Below are 27,384 nucleotides of genomic sequence, written 5' to 3'. Positions count from 1 at the left end.
GTTAATTAAAATCACAGATGATCCAGATTGGGAAGCACATAAATCAGTGAAGATAGAGAAATTTGAAACCTTAGGCAGAAAATAACAAAATGAAATGCAATTTCAAAAAAATGCATGAGGGGGGAGAAATAATTTGTGTGAGGGCAAAATCAGAAACAGTAGAAAGGAAAGCTGTTTGAGAAGCAGAATTAATGGAAGGAAGCCAAAGGATGTGGACCATAGAGTAAAGGGCAATGCAGGAGTGCAGCTATTTAAAGGTGACCTTTGTACCTTTCCAGTGGACAACTTGGATTCAAAATTAATTTACAATTGTCAAGATTAAAAGGTTAAAGGAGTTTTGGAACAAATATGCAGAAACAGGTTGCCAAGGAAAGATGTGGAAGCCCAACTCTAGAATAGCCTGATACACATCAGTCAGCCTTCTTACTTTATTTATTCATTTCCCATTTTGCAAAACCCTCTGCACCAGAGTCTATGTAAAATAGATGCATATCAAGCAAAATGGGTCTTGGGAGAACTACTATGGCAAATGTGGCTTTCAATGCCACACACCCAGTTGCTGAGGTTGCTTCTCCCCCTCCACAGTTTTCCTATGGGACTTTGTCTCCTTGAAAGAAGGAAAAGAGCTAAGAGAGGGGGCTTGAAGTTAATCAGCTAATGAGAGGTGAAAGAGAAAAGGAACCCCAGTGCTGTGCCACACATTCTTTTAACATCCTGCAGGTGTGACAGGTTTATCACCCAAGCATCATTAAACTGTGGCTCTTTGATAGCACAAGAAATTCCAGATAAGACAAAACTTACTGATGTGAGTGGAAACAACAAGAAGCATCTGTGCAAGATTTTAGTCATTGTGCTCTAGCAAAAGTCAAAGATTTAGGAAAGGAAATATTTGGAATAACCACATAAAAAAATTTCACCTTCTGAGGACTTTAAAATCACACCACAGCTACCATGTTAATCAGAAAACCTTGCTACTGCAATACAGGAATTGGTAAATTGCTCTTTTGGCAAAGGGATGAATGTTTGCACAGTTAGCCAAGGACAGGCATTTAATTCTAAGTGCTTCACAGAAAGCCTTAGTTGGTATTTAACAAATGCATTTATTTCCATGGGATGAATAAGCACAGCCTAGTACGTTATTCCACTACAAACCATTTCTGTCTAGGTGACTGTTTTATGTCCTTCCTCTAGCTGTTAGCAGTTATTTTTATTTCACTTGGATAGCAAATAAGTTAAAAATCACTAATCAAAACACTATTTTTTGTTTGTGTCTTTTTACAGGTAGATTGAGAATAACATATGTCCAGGTTAAAACTGTATCCTGCAAGAGGCATTTGATGGATTATTCCTAGATATTTCTAAGAAGGCAAACACAAAAAGTGAGTACTTATTCCAGCACCTGGGATGTTTTAATTATACTTTATTTTTTAAAATCAAATTATGATAGTTGTAATGTTTCTTGTGGAGATTTCTCTAATTGGGTTGTGAGGAATTTCACTACTTTCTTTAGAACATGTCTATTATTGATATGTGTTCAGTGTTATTATCTGACATTGATAATTTGCTTTACAGTCTCAGCCAATGACTCATTTTTACTCTGCCAGCCACTCTATAAAACAGAGACATTCTCTGCATGAAATACCTGACATCTAAATACAAATCAGGAAGCCACTGATAGTGACAGACAAAGGCACATGGGTGTACTAAGAAGGCACATGGCAAGGCAATGGTGTGGCAGGCAAAGTTAATGGAACATCTCCAGCCTAGCCCTTGTCAATGCTTTCTAGATGTTACTGCAGAGCACAGAAGCAAAAGGTTATTTTAGAGATATTTATAGAATTGTAGAATTGGTTCAGTTGGAAAGGACCTTAAGATCATCATCTAGATCCAACTCCCCTCCCATGGGCTGGGACATTAGACCAGGTTGCTCCAAGCTCCATCCAACCTGGCCTTCAACACTTCTAGTTATGGGGCATCTACAACTTTCCTGAGCAACCTATTCCAGTGTCCAGACTCATACTAAAGAATTTCTTCCTAATGTCTAACCTAAATTTCCCCTCTTTCAGCTTTAAACCACTCTCCCTTGTCCTGTCTCTCCATGCCCTTGTGAAAACTCCCTCTCGAGCTTTCCTGTAGCCCCTTCAGGTACTGGAAGGTGCTCTAAGGTCTCCCTGGAGCCTCTTCTTCTCCAGGCTGAACACCCCCAGTTCCCTCATATGCTCCTCATAAGACTTGTGCTCTAGACCCTCCACCAGTGGGTAACTCCACACTGGAGACTTGAGCAGCCATAGCCATCTTTTTAGAAGGACCTCCTTTTGCCTTTGTCTTATTCAGCAACTTACGTACTTGCTCCTCTAGGACAGCAGTGGGTTTCTGAATTGGTAATATCAGTGTAGATATTATAGAATCATAGAATCATAGAATTGGCTGGGTTGGAAGGGACCTCAGAGCTCCTCAAGTCCAACCCTTGATCCACTCCCGCTGCAGTTCCCAGCCCATGGCACTGAGTGCCACATCCAGGCTCTTTTTAAATATCTCCAGGGATGGAGAATCCACCCCTTCCCTGGGCAGCCCATTCCAATGCCTGATCACCCTCTCAGTAAAGAAATTCTTTCTAATGTCCAACCTAAACCTCCCCTGGCACAACTTGAGACCATGGCCTCTTGTCTTGCTGAGAGTTGCCTGGGAAAAGAGCCCAACCCCCACCTGGCTCCATCCTCCTTTCAGGGAGCTGTAGAGAGTGATGAGGTCTCCTCTGAGCCTCCCCTTCTCCAGGCTGAACAGCCCCAGCTCCCTCAGCCTCTCCTCATAGACTCTGTGCTCGAGTCCTTTCACCAGCCCAGTTGCCTCCTTTGGACCTGCTCCAGGACCTCGATATCCTTCCTAAACTAAGGGGCCCAGAACTGGACACAGGACTCAAGGTGTGGCCTCACCAGTGCTGAGTACAGTATGATAATAATTGATAATGATAATATGAATAAATGATAATATCAATGTAGAGAGAGGTGGAAACAGTAGGAATGGGAGGCCCCAAGGATAGAGTCAAAATGGTGTAAAATTTTCAGAAATTTGCATTTAGGCTAGAAAGCTGGGGTGGATTTTATATGGGTAGTAGGCAGAACTGAAGAAGAGAATGAATTAGCAGCTGGGGAAGATGATCTGAACAAATATCGCCCCAAGGTGCTTCAGCATGTGAGAGAGAGAGCTGGGTGTGTGGATATTTTTAAAATGGATACTGAGACCTAGATGAAGAGCTGAGTAATCCTCCCTTTCTGTTCAAGCAGGGAGACAGTGTTGTATCTCTCTAAAATATTTAGTGCATACAGTACATGAATTGCTTCTAGAGAAGTCTGTCTCTCTTCCTCTCTCCATCCTTGTAGACTGCTCTCTAGGGCAGCTGGACACCTGAATTATGCATGGCCATTGCCCAAAGCTAGATGGGATGAGTGCTGGAATTAATGTCCCTTAAGTCCTCATTTCTCATCTGTAACATGGGGTCAAAGTTCCCCTTTGATATTTATCTTCTTAATTCAGATTTTAAGAGCTTTTCACCTAGAAAGTGTCCATATAGCACCCAAGCAGTACAGATGTGGGCAGGGTCACCTACTGGCTCCAGCTGTGTAAAGGAGCAGCAAATATTCACCTCAATCTGGAAAGTCTTGACATGAAAAACTGATGCTCAGAATGAAATGGCTGTTAATGAAAAAAACCCACAACCTACAGGTGTGGTAGGGAGAGTTCTAAAACTCACAGCCCTGAATATAAAGTGCTATGCAAATGAAACTGATGCCAAATTATGTTGACTTGCAAGACAGAATGGCAGTGGTTAGCAAACACCAGTGCTTTAGTCACCAGTTACTGTGAGGATGCTGACATAAATAATAGGAAGCAAGCATGATAATTTTTCCCTGCAGGTTATATCCAGGAGTTTGTTCTTTGCTCTTTGGGGAGGAACCATTTGCTGCTGTAAAGAGCTAAATTGCTTCTTTCTGTAATAACAGTGAAGACTACAAATTCACCATGAACTCTCTCTCCTATATAGGACAAGGATATATAAGCATATCTGGCCTACTCAAGTGAGTAGTGTGTTGGGGTTGCTTAGAAGTTTTAAGGCTGGTGTGAGCTGAAATGTTGTGTCTGTAGCCAGGATTCAAAAAGTTAAGCCCTGAGAGAGATCTCACTGCAAGATAAAGACTGTGCATCAAAGAAAGAAAAGAAAAAACAAAAAACCAAAACAAAAACCAACCTCCTCCCTCCCCCCCCTCCCCCCCAAAAAAAAAAAAAAAAGAAGAGTGAAAAATTGTGAGAAATAAGTGTTTTCTAAGTCAGGATTTCATGGCAAGTGGTAACAGTCTAATGAGGTGACAGCCTACAGCAAACTGAGTGGAATGAGGAAAAGGAAAAAGAAATCTCTAAAGTAAAACTCCCCAAATTGCTGGAAGTCACTGAACACGACAAGTTCTGTTTACTAAGAGATGGGTAAGTTCACAAGACATATCTAGATGTCTTCTTACTGAAGGTGAATTCTTACTTGTCAACATAACCTGAAGAACTTTATTTTAAAAAAATAAATATCGCTACTCAGCTTTTCTTAAGTTTGATGCATCAAGTAACCTTTTCACTTCCAGATGATTTGATTAGTGACAAAAGGTCACAGGGTGACTAACAGACCCCAAACAAATTAATTTTTGGTGGAATCATGCTTTCCCCATTTATGTGCACTGGGCAGTGGACTCTGCCATGTTCCACCTGCAGGAAATGGTCCATGGCCACCTCCCACATGTGTCACCCTGGCTGGTCCAGTGTTGCCTGCTGAATGGAGCTGGCAGAAGGACATGAGCACAGGAATGTATGAATAGTAGAAATAATAAAGACTGATATTTTATTGTCTCATGAAAAGGAATAAAATGCTTTGCTGTAGGTACAGTATTTCTAAGGGTGCATTTGAGCCAACATCTTTGCTTTGGGACAGCCAACATTGATCAACAGGCTGATTTTCAGAGTTGCTTCTCACTTGGAGCTCTCAATGGAAACTGTGGTTCATTGCTGATCAGACTATTTTTACTCAGGTGAGAAAAAATAGCAGCAGCTGGCTGGCATTATGTTCCCCAGCTTGAAAACACTGCCTGTTGTTGGCTTTCATGCCATTCTACCTCATCCTGTGCACACTTTTCCTATTCTTTTTATTACGCCCTAAGACAATATTAATGCATTTTGGGATGTTTACAGACACTTTATATGACTAAGTTTTTAGGAATAGGTTTTTGTAAAAACTCCACTTTGTTGAGCTAATTAGAAACTGCTAGATAATGTGTGCATCTTTTCAAATTTCCTTACATCTCCTGTTTTCTTAGCCTTGATCTACCTCTCACAGGTTCTACATGGCATATCTTCTCGTTTACACACAAATCCAAGAAAAGCATCCTTACCAGCTTTATATTTATACAGCATCTGACACATTGAGCTAATGATGCATTTAAATCCTCCAGGTGCTGCAGCTATAGAGATGCTGTATAATAAAAGGGTCTGCTCATTCTCCCACGAAGCATCTTGTTGCAACCTACGATATAGAGAAATATTCATTTAAAAGGTTCTATTTAGTTAAATCAATCTGTCATGCAATGTTAATTAGGCATTAATTGATATCTCTGTCTCTGAGGCACGAGATAATTTTTTTTTCTTTTTTTTCTTTTTTTTTTTTCTAAGCCTTGAAGTTTGACTCAAGGTACTGGGGGAAGGATGAAACAGCCCTGTCTTTGTGACTACCAGAGGCATTATTTATTTATTTATGTATTAATTTCCCTATTTATTTTTGCTGTCAATTGCATCAGTCTCCATAATCCTCTTCCCTCCCATTATTTGCCAGAGGAGGAACTGGCAAAACAATAGGAAGGATGCAATTAACAGCTTGGCTGCAGGGTGCATGCAAGTGTGTGCATAGAAACCAGTACAAAATCAGAACTTTAATATGAGAACTGTTTGTGTATTTCCAGCCAGACTTTTTCTCCCTGTTTAGATTTGCAAGTGATTTGTACCTGTACTTCTTGGACACATGAGATTTTATTTTCCTTTTGCTCTGCTGCGAAAAGCTATTTTTTTGCTTGGGTTTTGTTCCTCCTGTTGTGACATGCAGTAGAAGTGATCTCATACTCTCCAAAGAACTGGTATACAACAGCAATACTGTAACAAAGATCCTATCATTACACTGGAAAAAGAAGTAACTTCCTATCACTGGAACCACCTTTAGCTGAGGAGATGGAGTATCTGGAGAAATCATTCCCTGGGGATATTTCCTGCTCATCTTCTCATAGCTTCATAATATAACAAAATACCACAGCATCTTCCTTCTGAATACCATGTGCTAGTTGGAGAGAGTTAAAAACAGTCTGGTTCTGTGGTTCTGATTCTGATTCTTACCCTGCAGCCTGCACAGTGCAACACTGCACAGATACCACCCACCCTCAGCAGCTCCATCTCTCATAGAACCACACCATGGGTGGCAAGGTCAAGATGATGTAGGCACTTAAGTGTGGTTTTGCTGCTTTCAGGATCTTACTGTGTTGCTTTCAGGGTTTCCTTATGTACCTCTGCACAGTTTTGCAGTGTACCTTATAGAAAGATCTCACAGTGCCACATGTAAGGCCAACACAGCCAGTACATCAAAAATGCTGCAGTCCCAGCCTGTGACAGCAGATGGTACAGGTGGCAGCTGCTGCATCTTCTGTTCCCTCTCCATCCCGGTGTCTGTTTCCCTCTTGCAGCACATCTGTAGCTTCTATTAGCCCTGTAACACTGTCCTGGAGCAAGTCTGAACCTCATTGTAACGCAACCAAAGCTCCTCAACACTCCTAACTTTGTAGCTCTGATTGAGCAGCACAGCCCATGGTGCCTTGTGCCAGCCCTGGGGACACTGTGCGAGCCCTGGCTTGTCACCAACAGCCATGGGACAGGGAGCCAAGTCCACTGTGGGCTCCAGTGGGAACTATGCATCCAGGGATTTTCATACCAGTTTTCTTTTGCTCGTCCATGTTGTCTGAGGCAAACTAATTTTGTTCCCAGCAAAGCTTTCAAACACTCTGGCTATCTCAGGAGAGACTTGTTTTAATTTACAGATGCTAATTGGATGTTGACTGATAGGGTGGGGAGGAAAATGGGGAGACAGAGCAAAATTTTCTTGAGGGCAGGTAAACATCAGTTTCCACTCTTCAGGAAAGCACAGGATGTTTCTGTATGAAAAAGCAGAGGTTTTTTCGTCTAATATCGATGCTAATTTTTCAACCGTGTATGACTCTGTCCTTGACTTTGCTGCTGGGGAAGTTTGTTTTTTCTATGCTTTCTCACTGGGGTTAAGAAGCCACTGCAGATCATAAGGCAAAACAAACAGAAAGGTGAGGAAGAAGCATTCATCTCTCATGCAGCAGGGTAACCCAAAACACAGAAGTATGGAAAAATAAATGAAAGTGAATTATACGATCTGTCTTCACCTGGTACTGGAAAGCACCCTTGAGTACTGCTGCCACAAAACTGTTCAGCATGTGTTTAGCTCCTCTGAGGAGTCCTATTAAGTCCTAACATGAAGGACAGGTTTAAGTAAGGAAGGCAATTTAAACTATATTTCAACAGGTGAGATTCTTCCCCTGACTCCATTTTGTAATGACAGGATAGTATTACCAGTGATAATAATGGACAGCCATGAATTTGGTAAGGTTTATGTGCCTTTGAAGTGGAGCAATAGCCTTTTCCACTGTATTGCTAAATTAAATCTAGTTTATTTTCCTGCAACGGATGCCAAGAAGACATGACTCTTATCTGGTCCAGGCAAGTTCTTTATTTTAGCAAATTTAACCTATTAGCTGGACTGAACAGTCTGAATCAGATGAAAGTATCCGAGGTACTTACTATTAGCAGTATATTAACCTAATGTAGTCTTGCTGGGAAAGATAAGTATATTAGATTTTAATACAGAGATCAGCACCTCTGAATTACAGCTCATGTCAGAAAGGACAAGTATCAATCAGCCTTCTCAAAGATCTTCCAAATGCAGCTGAAACAAGAAATATCAGCCCAGATATAGAGAATCCAGAGGCTGGAGCAATGTTTTTCCAAGCTGGACAGCTGGATTAATGAGGTTTGTTCATCTCTGCATGATGGAAACAATTTGTTTTCTTCAGGGACTGCTAAATGTAAGGTGGTTGTGGGGAGGACAATGCATGCCTAAGACATGCACTCAGATCTACAGAACAGTCAGTCCTTTTGGAAAAATAAAAATTATCTTGGCCAGCCCCATGCAGAGTTGCTGTCTTGTCCTGGCCAAGCACACAAGTCACCTATGAGCCTCAGTTTTCACTGTCTGTGCTGGGGAAGTGACACTTTAAATGCAATTAATGGGCACTATGAAGTGGTCTTTCTGGCAGCCTCATCAAGGATAGAACAGGGAAGGGTCCCTAAGAGGCTTCTTTAACAGGCAAATGCAGAATATTCTGCTTATTTTCACAGGATCTTTATCTGTAGACTATACTAGACTATGTGATAAAAACTACAGCTGTGCTGGGCAGTGCTTAGCTGCAAGACTTCCTCCAAGGGGCGTTCCCAGTTAGAGTCAGACACACACTGAAGGATGCTGGGGAGATGTCCTTGCTCACCATAAAACATGGGCTGTGCAGTCATTGGTGGTGACCTTGATGAGGTGAAAGAACTTTTTAGCACTTCTTCTACACCCTTGCTTACAAAGGAGGCCGTCTGTGACCCCAAGAGTCTGAGAACTGAGTTTCAAGCTGTCGTTTATCTGGAGGGTGTTTCTGAGTTTCACTTGGTTTCCTTAATTCCCTTTTATTTTTTTGCATTTTAATGGTCTGACATTTGCCAGGAAAAACATTTGCAGCAGTAAATCTCATCAAAATCTCAACCAAAATCTCATCTATTTCTTGACATTAATTTTGATCCTTTCCATGGCAGCTGTCTCCCTGCAGGTTTCATGTTTGTGCCGGGAGTCAGGGATTTGCTCATCCTACTCCATTGCTCCCAGAGGAGTTTCTGGGTGTTACCTGAGGGGAGGGCAAAAAAATCTAATTAAATGCACTGGTATAATTTCCATGTAGATACCCCTTGTTTCAGTCTCTTCTGACCAATTTAACCAGTTCTTTACCATTTACACACATGTGGGTTTACCCCACTTTCAGAAGCAACCAAAAATCTGAGAATAAATGCATTGACAGCAACAAGCAAGATGATGTTCCCAGTATGCAACTGTCCTGCTTATTTAGGAGCCACCTCTGTTCCAGGTGGCACTTGGATATTTTCCTTCTCCCATAGCACTGCTCTGGGAGCAGGTAAAAGGAAAATCCATGTATGCAAAGACAAAAGCAAAAGAAAGAAAAAAGCGAAAAGCACATCTGGAGTGGCATTGTTTTCTGTTTGGGCAAGCAAATTGTGTAGCTGCTGCCTTGAGCTCTCCAGGGAAGAAACTAGGCAGGGGATCTGCTGGGAGAGGTCAAAGAGCTGATGGTATTCTAAAAACCATCTGATCAGGCATTATATATTTATATATAAATATATTTGTATATTTATATATAATATATTTAAATTCATTGCCCATGCAATGAATATAAAACTGGCAGGGGATCTGCTGGGAGAGGTCAAAGAGCTGATGGTATTCTAAAAAGCATCTGACCAGGCATTATATATTCATATATAAGTATATTTGTATATTTGTATATAATATAATATATTTAAATTCGTTGCCCATGCAATGAATATAAAACTGAACATCTTAAAAATACTGAGATTTTCTGACAATACCTTGGGGCAGCAGACAGGCACCTCTGAGAGAAGTATTTTGCACTCCTCATAGGCACACTTGGTCCTTCATCACCAAAATATATTAGCTGGACCTGCCACATACTGAAAATGAAGCAGTGGAATATCCTAAATAAATTTAAAAAAATAATAAGGCAGCTCATTTGTTTGTTTCCTTTCTCAGTTTTTAGAGCCTGAAGTTACATCCAGGGGGAAAACTGAGGGATACAACTGGGACGTGTACTGCTTTGTGGTGGCAGAACTTGCTGAAGTGATAAAATGCAGGATGATTCCTGGCACATGCATATTCTTAGTAGCTGCTGATGAGACAGGATGAGTGGTAGTGCAAATGTTTGCTAACTTGGGGATGGCTTCTGATACCAAAGGTATGCAGAACTGTCTTTGAAGTCTGTAATAGCCAGACACATATGTAATTGGGATCAGCACTGGGAATTCAGTCTCCAAGGACACCTCAAAGATTGAGTCAAAAAACCATGAGGAATATAACTCTAAGGGTGATGTTATTAGAACGCTCTCCAATTTATGGTCATCTTGGAGTGCTGAAGGTCCACACAAATGTAGGTGTTGCTCGTGTATTGGATGTAGTTTTGCAATATTCAGCAGCAGGATTTGGGAGCTGACTCTGGGCCCCAGTTTGAAAGAATCTTTTTGTTTCTCCTGAGATGTTTTTCCATAGTCAGGACAGAGGAACTTTAGTGGCATTGTCAAGTTCATGACTTTCAGGCTGAGCTTCCTGGGAAGACACCTGTGTCTTGTTTTCTCTTCTTCTTCAGCCATCTCCTTTATTTTGCCAGACTTGCATCCAAACTCCATTTTGAATCTTAGTGAGTTACTCCCCAGTGAAAAGAAATGTATTTAGAAAATCACACAGAGGCCCAGATCAAAAAAACACTGTGCTTCAGTTCACCAAAGTCTGGACCACTTGTGCCTCCTCTATTTTCTTTATGATCTTTACAGAAATTTTCATAAGAAAAGGTAGCTGCTCTCAGACTAATAACCCTTCTTCTCTATGAGCCTATCTCTTAGCTGAGGATGCTAACAGCAAAAGAGAGATAATTGTGCTTTAATTGGGTTCTGCTTGCTCAGAGAAGGAGGGGACAAGGGATGCCTTTTGGTTCCCATGGCCCTCTATATAAGTTTCCACATAAAGCCAATTAAGAGCAAAATAAAGAGTATGCAAAACAGATGACAACTGCTGCTCACCAGGAATCATTCCTTTTGTCACTAAAACAATGGAGACTTCAACCGAGGGTGCGCTTTTTGCTGCTTGATTTTTTTATTGCCTTTTGCATAAGATTCACTGCTGAATGAATCAAGCCTAGAAAGACTTAGATGAATTTGACAGAAGGAGCCTTCCAACTCTACATCTGTGTGAGTGTGCACATTAGCCAAAAGCCGAAAGGAAAGTCAAATTGTTTTTTTTTTCTCCCTACAAATTATTTTTATTTTGTTTTTATTTCAAAGGGAGCTGTTGTGCATGGGGAGGGGTCAAGGGTTTTTTTTTCTTCTCTTTTTCTGCAATTTTTTTTCTTTCGCCTTGTTTGTTAGTTTTAAGGGTAATTATTCACCAGGGCCTTTTCAACTGTCAAATGCAACAAAAGGTAATCCGGCCTCTTCCCTTCCCTACCCCCACACCCGCCCTGCTCTCCAACAAAAGCAGCCTTTGTTGGGGAGGGTCATCATTTCACAAGGATCCCTCTTCATTCCACAAGTTAGAAAAACTCTTCTACTTTATATCAAGGCAGCCTCTCATGAACGCTGGAAGACTCAGGATGTTGCTGCTGATGCACTGTCCTGGGTGATGTTACCTGTGGACAGTTGCCAACTTGACAAATTAGGCTCTGATAAATACTTTGAACATTTTGTTTTCCTTCAAGCAGGATTTCTAACTCACTACATGAGCTGGTTATCAATTTATCTACAATACACACCCTGGCATTAATCAGTCTCCATCTAAAGGGTGGTCCTTAACCACTGGCTTGGGTTCACAGCTCCTCTTTGACTGGGAGGAGCCCTCTGACTTCCCAAGCTGTGTTTTCTTTTTTCTTCATCACTTGCAGCTCCTGGGTCTTGAGCAAGCTCACAGTGCAAAGAGCACTGTTCAATGCCAATGCATTTTGCAGATGGAATTATGCTCCTTACAAATGGATCAATACATGCCAATCTCCAGCTTTATATAAATATTTGCTTAGACACTAAATTGATCTTGTCCTACATTTACCATAATTTAAGTCTATGAAGCTATAATCAAGGCTCCTTGATAATAAAAAGAACCCATCAGCAATTATACTCATTCACTTCCCCATTGTCAAGGCTATGGGGAAACTCCTGTTTTCAGTCAAATTTGCAGTGTGGAAATTAACATTGCACACCAGTTAATGATGTTGGAGCACTTCATGTGTGGCATTTTGAAGTTATATCAGCATGGAGATATGAGTGACTTTTGTCTGATATGGAAATTAGATTTTTGTTAAAAAAAAAACCCTAAAGCCTTCTCTCAAAACTAAAACTTGCTGATTTTAATGTACTTTTAAATTTCTGAAGATTTCAAGTCACTTGAAATCTGTTTCTTAAAACAGAAACATCTGAAAATGTTTTTTCCACATATTTATTATCACCCTGATCACTTATCACTTTTAGTATGGAATTATCTGGCAGTATGGGTTACATCAGAGACCCTTTGCACTAAACATTGGATTTCCCATCCTGGAAAGCTTTTGTTCTGTCCAGAGGAAATGAGGAGAAAAGTGCATATGTTAAGGAATGTTATTTTTATTTTCCTAGTGGGGAATGTGGTCTGAGGGAGATTTGGACTCTCACAGAAGAAGCCTTTTAAGGAACTACTGAAGCATCCCAAGGTTCATTCCATGTCCAGATTACAGCAGGGAAATTTTGTTTGTAGATTAGGAAAATAAGTTTAGTCAAGCAGATGAGGAAACTTCAGCTTTGGAGATACTAAAAACTGATTTGGGCTACTTGATTAAATTCTCCAATTATATTCAACTTCCAACCTGGCCCTGCTGTGAGCAGGAGGTTGGACTAGATGGCTTCCAAAGTTTCCCTCAAACCTAAATTACTCTATGATGCACTGAACTTTATAAATTCCCCTTCCTCTCAGCAGATATGTACTTGTATATGCATATAATTAGAACCTAAAGGAAGACATATAAATATATTTACAGGATATAAAGCACCAATGGGAACGTGCTTATAGCTAGACACTGGTAAGGACATCAGATGAATTATAACACCATAGAATCATAAAATGGTTTTGTTTGGAAGGGATCTTAAAGATCATTTAATTCCATCCCCACTGCCATGGGTAGAGACAACTCCCACTAGACCAGGTTGTTCCAAGTCCCATCCAGCCTGGTCTTGAACATTCCCAAGGATGGGGAAGCCACAGCTTTTCTGAGCAACCTGGGCTAGTGTCTCACCACCCTCACACTGATGCCTTGTGGGTTATGCTAACTGGAGGCTAAGATCCCTTCACTTTCCCAGTGACTATGTGCCTGAATATCAGACAAAATTCAGTATACTTATGGTTTTTCAGAGAGTGAAATTATTGTTATTTTGAAGCATGGAATTTTCAAGATTAAGCCATTAACATCTTCAGGACCTGCTTTCTCTCTCCAAACTGGCATTAGTATCCTCTATGGATCAGGTTTGTTTTATACTGCAGGGTGCACCTGTGCACTGCTTGAGTATTTCATATTTCCCAAGGAGCCTGAAGCCCCCCAAACCTTTAGTAAACCAAATGCATCCTGCTCCTCTGGAGGAAAGGAAGTAGAATTAGACCTGCTTTTCAGATAAGAAAACTGAGGTCATTTTCCAGCTGGTGTCTGAAGTTAAGCACCACCTTCAACTCTAAAATGCTCTAGCCACAGAGAATCCCACAGTGCTGGTTCTTTACCTTCCCATTTGATACTCAGCTCCCACCATCCCTCAAGCAGTCCCCAGTGGCAGCTGTGACAATATTTCAGGCTTAATTGTCAGGAGAGCAGAGGCCTCTGGTAATCATCAAAACACAGTGGATGTGCAGCACCTTCTGAGTCCATTTAGTGCCTGACTTTTTGTGTAAGCTGAAGGTGACTTTTCTCAGGCTTGTCACCCAAATGTGCTGCAGACAAATGAACTCCAGCCAGAAAAATAAGAATTGTACAGGAGCCTGGAAGCATTTGCTTTCTTGGTCTCCAAAAGGCCTTGCAAACTGTTTTGCTGATAATGTGAACAGATTGGTATTTAGGGCCTGGACTCTAAATCAAAGAAAACACATGGGAAAGCACCTAATAAGTAGCACACATTATCAGGTTATCACTGGCTCCAGAGCCTGCTTGACAGGATCATATTCTTTTTCCTTTATCAGTCCCACCAATAGCTGGAGCCAACACTGACATGTGGAGTTATCCCTTGAGATTAGTTGCTACCTCCCTATGATTGATCATTAGCTGACCATGTATTTCCATAGAAAAATCAAGTGAAATAGTTTTGCCTCTGGTTTCCGTATCATCATGCTGAATGCAGCCCTGAGATGCTGCCCATCAGTGAAGCAACAAATTTGTAATTAACAACTGGGAGTATTTCCACTGGTTCTGTAGAGAAGTGTGAATGTCTCATAATACATCAGCACAGCCCTGTGTGTTCCTGACCCCTCTCTCCCTTTCTGGAAGGTCAGCTCTCAGCAGCCGTGCTGGCACCAGAGGTTCCAAACTCAGCTGCACAGTACCAGGGGGAGGGCTCTGTTCATAACTGATGTTTTATAAAAAAAAATAACAAAATTAAGGCAGTTCCTTTCTGAGAGTTGCTTCCTTCATGGTCAGCAGTTGTCAGGGTGGAAAGGTGGAACTGATAAAGGGTTGTTATCCCTCAGATGGAAGGTGGTGTCTTCTTTCTTAGAGAAGCTGCACAGACCTTGGGCACTGAGGAAGCTGAAGAGGATGGACCTTGGAACAGGAATGTAATGCATAGGAGAGTGACATCAGAGCACTGCCCTTCAGCAAAATTCTCCTGTGTTTGGTTTTTTTCATAGAATTATTATAGATTTAAACAATCTGTTTCTAATTAGAAGAAGAAAAAAAAAGAATTTCCAATTTTAAAATACAGTAAAATAATAGCAGAGTTACGGCCTGGAATCATACCACTTAATCCAATTTGAGGCAGTATTCTTCTCACCAAAAAAACCCTCAGTGTCTCATAAACTTCAGAAAGAAAAATTCATTTTAAATTACCAGTTCCTCTCACCTCCAATAAACATAAAATACAAAGTGGCTAAATTGAGTACAAAAGTGTAATTTTTTGTGTATTTTTTATACACAAGAGAAGTCTAGAAAACTAGCCAGGGGCAGCTGTCTCATGAGATGAATCCCATTTCCTACATCTCCTGGGCTTCCTCTAGATACAGATACCTCCAGAGGAGATTTGTGGGTCTTAATGAAGGAACCACCCTGAGGAGCTTTCATTCCATCTGCACCAATTAGTGGAGTAAACCCAAGCTAAGCTGTCTTCTTACCTAGATGCATCAGCCACGTTGGCTGAGATGAAGCTGAACCCTCCATTGCCCAAAGGCAATACAGACGTGAGCACCACCTTGGCATCTTCATAAAAACACAGAACCATTTAGGTTGGGAAAGACCCTTAAAATCATCAAGTTCAACCATTCTTTGCCTTCCCCAAGACAAAGTCTACCACCTTATGCTGTGCATAAGCCAGGACTCCAGGCGTGCTGTCTCTTCTTACTGTATGGAAAAAACATTTAATATTAACCTCAAAGCTTCTTGATGAGTGTTGCATGTTGATTGATTGAAAAAAAAATGTTTAAGTAAGCAATGGCTAATGGGTGTATTAATCATAGCAGGACACACAACTTGAGAACATTAAGATAAAGGCCCTATTTCAAATGTAGAGAAGGTGAGATCAAAGCTGACTTGTTGTCCTTTCATGCCTGATGGCTTTAAAGGGATGTCATCCACAGGGTGGAGAATTGGCACAAGGCAGCATAGATTATATTAAGAAGGAGATTAATAGCAAACAAAAAGCAGTAAAAAAATAGAATGTGATGTTATGAAAACCTGTGCTTTCCTCAGTGTGCACTTTAAAAACACAGGAATTAAACTTGAAGCATTGTACTTTGTACACTTTTATGTTCATCCCAGGGAAACACACAATCTGGAGGTTTTTAATGGAATATGTTTTGGGGGGTGGTGGTGTTGAGTTTAATTAAATAATAAATAGTTGGCATACATCTTTCCAGACTTTGAATAAATCCCATGTGCTTGTTGAATGCTTATGAGGCCCATTGAAGTTTTGGGCCCCAAGGAATTGAATTCACCAGCTTTCAAAAAACACTTGGCTGTTCATAGAGGTAGAATTTGCATTACCTTATTTTTTAGCCCTCTGCACTGTAGATATCCACATTTTGGGCAGTCACTACGAACTTCATCTGCAGGGACTGAAGAGAAACAAACTGTGGATCTCTTTAGCTGACATATTTTATATGTATACATTAGGATAAGATGAACTGGACCCATAAATCCCATGTAGATAGCTGCACTGCAGACATTTTAATACAGGTGCAAAATTTGCACCCTTTTCATTATTTCAGTTATCATTGTGTCACATGGATTTGCAGGCTCTGTATTCTACCTCTCTAATGTTGGTTACATAGCTTCTAACCAAAATAAACACAAGTGTGCATCTTTGATGTACAGTTCTATTGAAAAGCAGAGCTTGTGCCTTTGTGCTTTATCTCAGCATTGTTCTTTAACCTCACAGGAGGCTCATAATCATAACAATCAACCCTGTCATCCAAAAATTTAGCATAAATCCTGTTTTAAAAGTTTAAAGTTTTAAAGTTTATGGGAGTTTAGGTCATTCTTTGCTGCCCATGAAAAAGCTCTGGAGAAAGAGAGAGTTTGAGGAATTACAGAATTTGAGGAACTCGTATTTTTATGGTATGATTAAGAAGAGCTGAGAATATTACTCAAACAGCCTATTTCCTGAGGAGGTGGAAGGAATTTTTCCTGAAGAGTTGCCACTTGCAAACTGTTTTCCTCTCCACAAGATTTAAAAAGAGACATTTTTAAATAACATAGCACACCTCCTCTTCAGCTGGGAAGCTGACATGCAGTGTGGATAAGTGGTTTTGAGAAAGCATTTTACTGAATTGGTGTTGAAGCTGTAGATAGTACTGAAAAAAAGTTGAACTCCCAGTGAAAAATTTGCTCTTTTTCTGTTGATCTCTGTGACCAGTCACAAAACCAACACACATTAAGATTTCCAAAACTTCACATTAAAAAAAAATAAATTATGCAATTTGCTTAGCTTCTCTAATTTCTTTTTGGTTGTTAAGATTGGATGTGAATTAAATCCTCTTTTGGGGCATTATGCAGGAGGACAGGTGCCTAAGTAGATGATTGCTGCAGGTTCATATTTAACTGGGTGGGCTGAATGCTGGGGACTCAATGCCAGCTTGAAGACCCCCTCTTCCACAATTTCAGTATGGATATTATGGACGTTACTCTACACCTTGCTAGAAGGTGGTTTAGGAAGAAAGTTCCTTCATGGATTTTACTGTTGGACACCGTGAGTCTCCTCTGCTGTGACAGCAGAAAATGTGGCAAACCAGACATGAACCCATGGGCCACATCCAAATGCTGGGTTATCTTGATCTAATATGCTACATCATTGTCAAGTCAAAGAAATGTTAAACATTGACATATATGTATATCTATATGGAGCAAAGTCTTAAAAATACAGGCACACACCAAAAAATACAAACCTTTTTGGCATTTGTACAGATAAGGCCATTTTTATTGGGAAATATTTTGCTTGGCACCGATTCAGTGTGTACTAATAGCTTAATAATTTTGGCAGACACACCAATGAAAAATGTTACTGAACCAGACCCAATTATATGTATAAAATGTAAACAGTTGTGTCTGCTGGGGATAACTGCAGTATGTTGTCAAGCCATGGCTGTAAATTACATATGGTGGATTGCTTTAAATTTGTTTTTGACAAACGACCGTCTGATGAGGTTGTTTCAGGGCCACAAAATTGATGGAAGGACATTATCAGCAGAATGTCATACCAGCATGGCTTTTGTTTCAGCTCTGGGTCCAGCTCTCTGAAGTTTGGCACCTTTGACAGAAGTTTTGGGCTGGTTTTCTGCTGTTCACTTTCAGTAGGCTCTCCACAGTACCCTGATGCTGAAGCTGTAATGAGTCAATTCCTGATAATTATTTCTTGTTCTCTATGTTAGCCATCAGTGGAAGAGCTATTTGGGATATTTCTTGCTCTGGAAAAAATTCCTGTGGCACTGGCAGAAGCTGAAGTTTTACAGTAAAGCTTTGAAAGCACAACAAAGCCCTTTCTCACCTCCTTTATGAAGCCGTTTTGCTAAGCTGGATAGAGGGATGCCATAGGAGCTATGATTCAGCTCTCATAGCTGCAAAGCAACTCTGAAAGTGGCTAAAAATCCTTTCAGGAAGAATGTGAGTTAAGCCTGGGATGCAATTAAAGAATCTCCATGCCAAAGGCAGGGGGGTGGGCACTGGGAAAAGTGGAAAAAATAATGAATCTTTTCAGAACATGGCAATGAGGAGACCCCTCCAGCCCAGCACCTGGCGAAACCATCAAGTATGCCCTCCTGCCAGCTTAAATTAGAGTAACACTGCCACGCAGCAGGATCCCCCTAAAAGCAGGCAGGGAAGAAAAAGTCTTTAAAAGACCCTTTTCTGATGCATTCAGGTAGAAGAGTGTAAAGTAAATAATGAAGCCGAGGGGCAGTGCACAAGAACGTGTCTTTGCATTCCTTTCACATCTGCTGCTGGAGGAAAGAGCACAGAAACTGAAGTACTGAAGGATGCAGAGCCCTCTGCTCCAGCTTTTTTGGAAGCCAGCATGGATAGGGAAAGGAAGTTTGAGCACCAGCTATAGCCCACCACCAATCACTGCCCTTATCAGACTTTTCCAGAGAGCCTATAAAGATGCAGGTTTCAGTAAATGTCATGTTGTAAATATGGGTGAGTAACAGCATTGTGGTGGAAAAGAAAACAGGGTGTTATTTATTACCTTTCTATCATCATCATATTCTCATGGAAGAAGGTAGTTACTAGAAGAGGCTATTGACAGGGCTTTGTCGAGCTTCTTATGAGTAAGCTTAATTTTTAAATAACAGTAGCTTAGTTATTCAGTAGTTCCTAGAATCACATTTTTACCAAAAATCCCACACCTTTGGAAATCAGTTTACTTCTATAGTTCCACAGTCACATTATATTGTTTTTTTCAAACTGACATAGGTAGAGGAAGCAAAGGGGAGTTATTGGTATGGAAGCGTGCTTTTAGTATTTATCCCATTGGATTTTAATTTTTTTATAATTACACACATTGTAAAATATATCTGTAATAAAGAATAAAAATTGAATACAGAATAATAATTACATGGCTCAGAAAATGTGGAATTGGCTCACTTTGTGTTGAGTTCAAGGTTTTTTGAGACAGATGAGATAAGAAAAAATAAATAAAGTTATAGGTTTGAATAAACATGGTCTAACTCTATGAGTGTTACTGATACCGAATGAGTTATTGTGACAGAGCATGATTAAACTTCAGGCAGAGATTCATTAGAGAAGATAAGACGAAGGGCAAAATTCTTCAAATAGAGGAACTTGTTTGGCTAGTGAGGTTGACTTGGGTGCACTCTACCTCCTCTGCTATGCAATGACATATAATGACTCCCAATGTGGTTTAAATGCACACCTTTCTTGCCTTGATGCAGTTTCACTCCTGAGCTACACTAATGAAAAATGAAAAGCAATCACACTTCAGGGCTTTTCTGAGGTCAAACTCTCTGTTTGCTCTTGTGTTCTGAATCTTTACTATGTTGGCCAGAAAACAGCCCTAAATGTTAAGCACGTAGGTCAGGACTCCTGAATCTTATTTCCTCTGCTTGTCAGCTTGGGAACTGACACGATCTCTCTCTTCATCTTCAGCCAGGATGTGGAGCAGGAAACCAGGCAGTTATTGCAGTTGAAGAATAATCTCACAGGACTTCATCCAAACAGGGGGACAGAAATGCCTTGAGTATTGCACAGTTTGCATGAAAAGTTGGCATCTGAAGCAGGGAATCCCTCCCCTCTTAGTCGTATTTCAATGAGGAGGAAAGACCAAGTCCATCTGCAGTTACGTTTATTTTTTATGTGGCAGTTTAGTTATGACTTTTTTTTTTTTTTTTTTTTTTTTTAATAGGAGTCATCATTTCATAAAGCTGAATACTTCCCATGTAACTTCCTTTCATGCTTATCAGTCAGGATTAGCACCATCCTGGGACCTGAATTGTTTTATCTATCCCATCACAGAGGTGCAGAGATGCTCTTCCCATTCGAAATGGAGAACTGCTCAAGTGAGCTTGAGTTAGAAAATTCTACATGGCACCAAATCTCATTGACTGTAGTTGGAGATGCATTTTTTGGACCACTTGATTAAGTTTTGTATTTCTTTGTCACTCCTATTATTTCATCTCATCTCTTCTGCCTTAGCAGAATGGGCTTCACATAAATACCAGCTGTTTGGTTTTTAATTGTTTCTCATCCATACATAGGGAATTTCTCCTCACAATAGAGTACAGCTCTGTTGTGTTCACCTTCAAAGCTCTGTGACCTTTGCAGCTTCCTTGTCCTTCAAAATGTATTCCTCTGATTTCTATTTCTCTGAATAATTCCATCCTTCCAGTTACCCAGCCTTCATTCCCAGTATTGTCTGTCTGTTCAGGTCTCCATTTCCACAGAGCAGACACCTTTCTTCCCCAGTACTTATATGGCTTTATATGGAGCCATAGATGTTAACAATAGATGTTAACATAGATGTTAACAATAGATTTCTTAAAGGCAAGAGAAAACTCAGTATTCTGAAACTGAGGAACTAAACTATTGTATTATACTTTCCCAAGTAGTAACAATGCTGGAGCTTAGAAAGCTTGAGAGAGTTGCTTTAACAGAGGAATATAAATCAGATATATTTCAATTTAACACATGCAAGGAATTATATTTAAATCTTTGAGTAGGCCTAGCTCGATGTCACTGGCTAGTTGTTTTAATATTGAAAATTACTGGGTAGTTGTTTTAATATTAAAAACGATACTGATGTATAGGTAGTTATATAATACACAGTTTAAAAGGTGGGAAATCCAGTAGAGAAAATACTGGAAGTAACAGGCATTACTCCTTACTTGACAGAAAACCTAATTAATTTCTCTGGGGCTTTTACATAGACTCATAGAGTGGTTTGGATTGGAAGGACCATAAAGATTTTATGGTTCCAACCCTTCTGCATAGGCAGAGACATCTTCCACTAGACCAGATTTCTCCAAGCCCCATCCAACCTGGCCTTCAACACTTCCAGGGATGGGGCAGCCACAGCTTCTCTGAGCAACTTGGGTTAGGGCCTCACCACCCTCACAAGTGAATAATTTCTTCCTAATGCCTAAACTAAAAGTGCCCTCTTCCAGTTAAACCATTGCCTTTCATGCCCTTGTACAACATCCCTCCTCTGTTTTCTTGCAGGCCTCCCTCTGGTGCAGATAGCATTATACTACTAGTAATTTTCTGGCCCATGGTGGGAGAAAACATAAACTGTACTATATAAATTGTGTTGCTTCCCATCCCTGCCATAATGGCAATTTCTGGTGGCTATAACCTGACAGTTTAAAAAAAAAAAACCAATGGCAATGTCCATCAGGGATTTGCAAATCCACAAGGAATGTCTGAATGCACAGTGACCTGATAGCACAATGCAAACATCAGTAGATGTATCATGAGCAAGAATGATTTAGAATAAGGCTGAATCTTGTCCCTTTGAAGTAGCTGATATTGCTGGCTAGACCTACAGCCAGAACCCATTGTAATCCCATATTGTTATACTGACTTTTGTTTAAAAAGATCCTTAAAGGTCTTTCACCTGACCTGCTCACATGTTGTTGACATTCCATTGTTGAGAGGTGAGCAGATTTACAAGTAAAAAAGAAATTATAAGGGACAACTTTTTTTTTTAACCAAACATAGGAAAAAATATTTTTAAGAGAAGAATGCTTAAGGTTTTTTAAAATTCACAAAAAGCAGACAAAATCAGTGACACTTTTTTTCTCATCTGGAAAGGAGCAAAATAATACATTCTGCATGCAGAAAGGTGGAGGGTTGGCTCAGAAAACATACCTGCCAGTATCTCTACCCACCATGCCCAAAAGTTCAGCTCCTCTAGTTACAAACATCTAAAATTTGTCTAAGTCTGACTTCATTTGACTATTTCATGATGAAATTATTCATTTGCTGAAGGTTCTTTTGTCACTCTGAAGAGAGCCTCAAATCTGAGCATACCTCAAGTGTAAGCACACAACTTCTTCCTATGTAAGTTGGGGGATCTGAATCCCACCCAGCTACCCTGGAGATGAGATTCACTCAGAAATTCTAAGTCATTCCCTGACTCATCCGTGATGGGATTCCACTGTAGAAATATTCTGACATCATTTTTTGGTAACTTGCTGTAGGATTTGAGGTCTCCCCCAACATCCTTTCTTCCTCTTTAAGATCTTAGTAGGAACTAGGAAGTGTTAAGGAGCAATTTTGCTGCATTGCTCCCTGCTGAAAATAAATGAAAACTGAGCAGCTATATTGTACAGCTGCACCAAAGCCTGATTGTGCTCAGCACTGTATAAAGTTGGAGTGAGATCTGTGTCTAAACTTGAAGAATTTGTAAGATAAATAGGAAAAGGTTTAGAATCAGACATGAAGGCTCTGCAAAGCTGCAGATAGTAACATCCCAAGGGAGAAAAGCAAGTCCTCTGGGCTGTCTGGTAACATCCTCGCCTTGAGCCTGCAGCACATTGCTCATTAAGTGGATTAACTGATTGACTGGAGATTGCATCTTTGGCAGAGGAGGCTGATGTGCCAGGGACACTGAAAATCTCTCAGATTCAGAGCTGGGAAAGAATTTTCCCTGGGCAATATTAGCAGAGATGACAAAGCTTTTCTGAGAAAGACAAGGGTGGTCCATTGAGTCATTTTCACAAGATATTCCCTACCCTTACAGGGGATTTACAACACTGACCATGCCCTTAGCCTGCCCTGCTTTTTATCTGCAGCCCAGTGTAGATTTTACCTCTTGTGGTTATAGGTACTGAAGGTTTCAGCATTGTTTTACTGTCTGGAGGACTGATTTACGACTTGTGTGCAAGTGGATGTTGTGTGGGCAAGACCCTGGAGTTGTTGCTGAGTAACTCAGTGTTTGCATTGGGAGCCTTGAGGCCAAATCAGGGTGGGGTTGCTGTGTGCCATGTGAGATGTGCTGATCCCTGGGGGAAAGACAAATACCTCAACTCAGCAATTTTGGTAGGTATTAGCATTCAATATAATTGCCTGTGATTGGAGGGGCCTAAACATGAAAGCAGTCCCTCCTGGTATTCAGGGTGGTAATGATGACCTATGAATGGTGCTGTACCTCCTTTTTTTACCCATTTTTTTCTGTATTTGTTAAAGAAGCAAAAAAAAAAACCAAACAAAAAAAAAAACCAAAAAAATAGTGTGTTGTGTTTGATCTCTCTCATGAGTCTAACCAATTACTGTTTTCCTTCAAGCTATATAAATTGTGTGCATTTAATATGTAGTTATCTCCAGACTGTTTATACTAATTTTCATTTATACAATGCATCTAGTAACAGAGGTAGAGTGCATTTCTTTCACTATTTCTCTTTTGAATGAAAGCCTTGAGGGAAGCCCACAGTTTTTGATCGTTCTCCACTTTGATGTAAGCAAATGTTTAAGTTATACTCTGGCAGAACGTCTGAGACTCGTGTTCATGAATGATGCAGGATTTGTCCTCTTTCCTCAGTGGCTCTATTTATAGCCATGGCTGTTTTTATTTTCTACGTATTCATAAGAGAGAAGGTGAAAAGGAAGGAACTACAAGTCCTTTGTCTAAGCATAGCTAAGTTTGTTCTTGTGCTTTACTGTTTTGTACATTCTTCCATGCTGTGTTTCATCCAGCTATCTACAGAGCAGATAAAGGTCTTTTCCAAGCCCTGGGCTCCAGGGACCCAAATCTCTACTGCTCTGTACTCCCCAGGATCACGTACTCTACACTGATGTGTCTGCAAAGAGCTGTCAGAGGAAAACAATGAACCTATTTCTGTGTTCCCTTCCAGCACGGTCACTCCCCTGACCTGTGCATTGCTGATGGTTTTGCCAGTGAGTAAATCCAAGCCAGCTACATCTATTCACAAAAGAGACTAAATCACAAAGTCTGTTTTTTCCCAGCATGTTGTTTGTTGTTTGGTTTGTTTTGTGTTGTTTTTTTATATGTCTGTTTGTTTTTCCCTTTCAAAGCTGCTCTTTGTCCTATTAGCCAGCAACCCAGAGCTGTGTTTGGATCAGAATGGTCTGCAGTGTTAAGGGCTGGGATGTTGTGATAAGAAGGTCTAGGGTGCCAGCAATGGACAGTCATTCCTCAGGGGAGGATGTGCAGCTCTGTGCTGCTGCAGGATGGTAGGAAATCAGGCAGGATTGCTCCCAAAATGCACATTTTGGTGGGTTCAGTGCATTGTTTTTCCAGCATTTGATGGTAAAGCTTCCATGGGGAATGAAAACTGCCTGTTCCTGGCAGAAACCATGAAATACAGTTTGCAAAATACAATTGTTTACTGGTAGAGAATTAGCTCCAGTGCACATGGCTCTTCTGTCAAAAAAACCCTCTGCTTTTCCATACCTTTCACCAGTTCAAGGTTGCTATAAATCTCTTCACTGATGGCAATCTGGCCCCTAGGAGGCTGGGATCTGGCCAAGAGACACCTGTAGAAAAGGTGATATATAATGACAAAAGGAGACAAAATGGATTGTGCTCAGTTCACCCTCAACAGTTTGTTCCTATAAAGAGGTGGAGTTGGATACAACCACAACGTGGCTTTTTCTTCTGGGTAAGAACAGTAGGAAGTGAACTCTGAACACTGATGATGCTTTCTGGGACACAATAACAAGATCCAAGAAAATTTGGCAATTAGAGGCTTAATTAAAAACAAGTGACTCAGAAATGCAAGTTAGAGAAGAACCCAACTATGAAGTTGTATGTGACAGAACAAAAAGCTTTGCAAACTCTGCAGTTTGTTTGGCCAGGGCTTTGTCTTGTCTCTCCAAAGGGTCTCTGCCTGATCAGATCTATGCTGGAGTTTGTAAATTAATTCATTTTCCATTTCCTTTATATTTTACCATTTCCCCTGCTTTTTGATTTGGGAATCTGGGTTCCACTAAGGCCAATGCACAGATCACATTCTGTGGCCAGGGAAACAGTATCTTAGATGGATGGGAACTGGAGAGAGCCACAGCATCCCACAAAGCTTGATGTGTCATGTCCAGTTTTAGAGAACTCTTAGTGGGATCCTGCTGCTAAGAAGATACTTTTCAGTCTTACATCTTGGAAGTTTGATACACTAAAAAAAAAGCCCACATTTCCTGAGCACAGTGCATTTTAGCTCTTCACTTTGCTGGCTGTGTTTTAGTTCTCTGCATGCTAGTTTGACTTTTGAAGTCTCTCAGTTAACATATTTCCAAATAAAAACTTGTAGCCTGACTTACTGTTTCCCAAACTTTCAGAGGTTGCTTTTCATGAAAATAGAACCATTCAACCTCTGTTGTAACTTTTTCAGTCTAATTCCTGGCCTCTACTTCTTCATTTTTTTTTTCCTATTTTATACCCCACCCTCCTTCCCCCTTTTCTTTTTTTGCTGGTCTTCAAACCTGGGAAAATTCTTGTACACTTCACTATTACTATTTGGATATAGTTTAAACAATTTCCATGCCAGTGAGCAACAGTTATAGGGACATATATATGACATACACTGTTAAATATTAGCAAATACAGCTTTTTAACAGTACCCATTTGCTATTGACTTGCCCAAGGTCAAGCATCCAGGTAGTGGTAGAGTGCAATAGGTCACCTACCTAGAAACCCCTGTCTTTGAAACCCGTCCTAAAAGCTCTGTCTGACAAGCTCAGTTGGGCAAGCAAAGAATAATATAAAAGCAGGCAGTGAGTGTAGGGTCAGGGAAAGGATTTGTGTAGGGCTCTTTTCAAGAAGAACTGATGACAGACACCTGCTGTAGGGGAAGAATTGAGACAGTCCTTGAGAAGGACCAAGAAACAGATCTTGGGCTTCAGAAGAAGGGTTGTTTCTTTACAGATGAGTGGTGATGATACTGAATTGCTTCTTTATGGAAAGGAGTATCACAAAGAAGTTAGTGTCTTTATAGGTCTTGCTGTTTAAGATACTCTACAGTGAGACAGCCCAATGGACAACAAAAAGATCAGACCCTCGTTATCTTTTCTTCTTCTTTTCTTTCCCCAAAGGCAATACTGATGAGTGCTCATCAAGAAATAATAAAAAGCAGGAAGCTGAAAGACACAGAGTGCCCAGCAACTGCAGTACTGCCTTTGAGCCTTAACCACCTCTGAGATTTGTCTTGCCACATTGCAGCTCCGTGAGAATCAGCTGCTGTGTTTCCCCTCCTCTCTCCCTTGTAATAAAATAAAATAAGTGAAAAATAAGGAAAAATAAGTGAAGGGAAAAAAAAAGCCATGGGGAGAGAAGGAGGGAGAATGTTACACGGGCACTAGAGACATCAAGGCTGTGTATGTCTGTGAAACACAGTTCTCTTAAGCCTCAAGACTGTAGCTGCTGCACCATGAGTGTTCTCAACAGGGTTCTGCTCGAGTTTCAGTCAATATAATTCCAGAAGCACTTTTAAGTGCTGGACCCCATTGGAAATAAATCTGAAGTAACCCAGTGCACTGATTTTTCTTCCACCAGCTTCAGCTTAAAAAATAATATATTCAAACAAGCATCCTATAACAGGGGTTTATATCCTGTTTCCATTTGGACTGGTGGAATAAATGCCCATAATTTTATCAGTAAATAGGGTTACTCAGAAGTTTGTTGGTTGGTTGTGGGTTGTGGGGTTTTTGTTTTGTTTGTTTTCTTGTACATCTTTGGATTTTTTAAATTCTTGTTTCATCACAGTAAAAGGCAATGAAGTAAGCAAGATGAATACCAAGTGAAATCATTCATGGTCACAACCTTCCTAAAGCAGCAAAATGGTATAAACACAGGCAGAAGTGAATATATAAATGCAGAAGTGAATGAGGCTGCTTGATGTACTTTGTTCTTCAAATATTCCTGAGGAGATCACTGCTCCTCTAATCTTTCCATTCATTTCCATGTCTTGGCAATAGCACCTGGTGGTAGTTCAATATGGAAGTGTGATGACATTTTTTTAATGTTTTGAAGAAGAAGGTACACAGAATTAGGGATTATTGTAACAAATTTTGCAAGACTCATGTAACATATCTGCTTATCTTTCATTTACTTCACATTAGATGAACAAATTGCCACTCTGCAATTTAATCAACTGCTGTGGATCACACTACCAAGCTAAAAATAAATGAGTGCAGATTAATGAAATAGTCAAGGAATATGTCCAAACACTCAGCTGGTGATTTCTTTTTTCAGTGGTTTTCTTTCTACGCTGTT

At 40.3% G+C, this 27,384-nt stretch overlaps 1 protein-coding gene across 7 annotated transcripts in view; it reads left to right on the top strand.

Moving 5' to 3' along the window:
• The window catches only part of TENM4 (teneurin transmembrane protein 4), a 587,599-nt gene that overhangs the window by 193,674 nt on the left and 366,541 nt on the right, over window positions 1-27,384 (top strand). For all 7 annotated transcript variants that reach the window (XM_071729185.1, XM_071729662.1, XM_071729348.1 and 4 more), the window contains one exon: window positions 1,282-1,379. The gene's annotated coding sequence lies outside the window, so the exon portion shown is untranslated. The remainder of the gene's footprint in view (window positions 1-1,281; window positions 1,380-27,384) is intronic.

Source organism: Heliangelus exortis, chromosome 1 (assembly GCF_036169615.1).
Source record: "Heliangelus exortis chromosome 1, bHelExo1.hap1, whole genome shotgun sequence".
Taxonomy (NCBI): Eukaryota; Metazoa; Chordata; class Aves; order Apodiformes; family Trochilidae; genus Heliangelus; species Heliangelus exortis.
Note: the sequence above shows the minus strand (reverse complement) of the source record. Positions and strands in the feature narration are given on the sequence as shown.